This window comes from Pteropus vampyrus, unplaced genomic scaffold (genome assembly GCF_000151845.1).
Source record: "Pteropus vampyrus isolate Shadow unplaced genomic scaffold, Pvam_2.0 Scaffold7, whole genome shotgun sequence".
NCBI lineage: Eukaryota > Metazoa > Chordata > Mammalia > Chiroptera > Pteropodidae > Pteropus > Pteropus vampyrus.
In genome coordinates this window covers 2,588,721-2,590,058 of record NW_011888788.1, presented here as the reverse complement: position 1 = coordinate 2,590,058, position 1,338 = coordinate 2,588,721, and positions in this window count along the sequence as shown.

Genomic DNA, 1,338 nt, shown 5'->3' with positions numbered 1-1,338 from the left:
AATGTCAAAAGCCACCCCTTGCCGCCCTCTGGAGCACACAGGCTACCGTCAGAGATGGATTTCCTCAGGATTTCCTCAGTACTTTCCTCAGGAAAGTACTGCCAAGGAGAGGGGGGCAAATCCTGGTGGGGGCGAATCCCTTGGGTAAACAATGGCGTTTCTAAAAAAGTGAGTGGGAGCCCCACAATGAGAATTAAAGAGAAGCTGGTGCTCCCTTTGAAAGCAAGAACAGGATTGGAATGTCTGCTTTCATCCCTTCCATTCCACCTGTATTAGAAGTCAGCATAAGATGAGGGGAAAAATTATAAGAATTAGAAAAGAAGAATGCCACTCCTGTTATCCGCAGATAATATGATTGTCTACACAGAAAATCCAAGAGAATCTGGTAAAATCCAATAGAATTAATAGGAGAGTGCAGCAAGGTAGTTAGTTGGCTACAAGATCCAGAAATAAAAATCAATAACGAACTTAACAAGCTTATCCCAAAATTTAAGCCAAGACACCTTTTTGAAGATGGGACTTATTCTATCAGAAAATAATATTTATTATAAAGCTATAATAATTAAGAGTGAGGTCTTCAGAGACAGGATAGACAAATAGGCCAATTAAATAAATAGAATATAAAGCCCCAGATACAGAAACATGGATATATGTGAACTGGCAAAATCAAGTTTTCTCCAAAATGTGGAAATCAAAGCTCAAGATCAAATTTAATATGTTATACAGAAATAACATGAGACCTTTTAAATTAAAATCGTATACCCCCTATCTCCCTTACACTCTATTGTAGAGGTGATGAAAGGGACAAGGAGACAGAAAAGGGCAATGTGGTCTGACCCCACTGAGCCCTGTGCTAATGACCGGAGAGAAACAGCAACGTCCAGGTCACGGGGATAGTACGGTGTCTGGGCATTCCTGGGTCACCAGCGGCAAAGGAAACGGAGGTCAGCATGGAAGCCATGATGCCCTGGCTACTGCCAGATGGACACCCTAGGAAGGACTGAAAAGAAAGCCCCAACACAGGCTGGCAGGTGAGAGGCAGGGAGGCTGGGAGGCTGGGAGGGGAGAGACTGGCCCATGAGTGACTGCCCACACCCAGTCAGCGATCATATATTACAACAAAATTCCTCTGCTATGGATGACACACCACAATTCACTTCCTACATATATTCTTTAATGGCTCTTCCTATGCCAGAGATACTGCTTTCAAGTGTCTTTATCATAATAATCCTTTCCCCTACCAGCGCTAAAGAGCAAGCCAAAACTGTGTAATTTGTGGGCTACAATCTTGCCACCATACATTTACCATGAACTGATTTATGTCCATTCCTGCCTGCT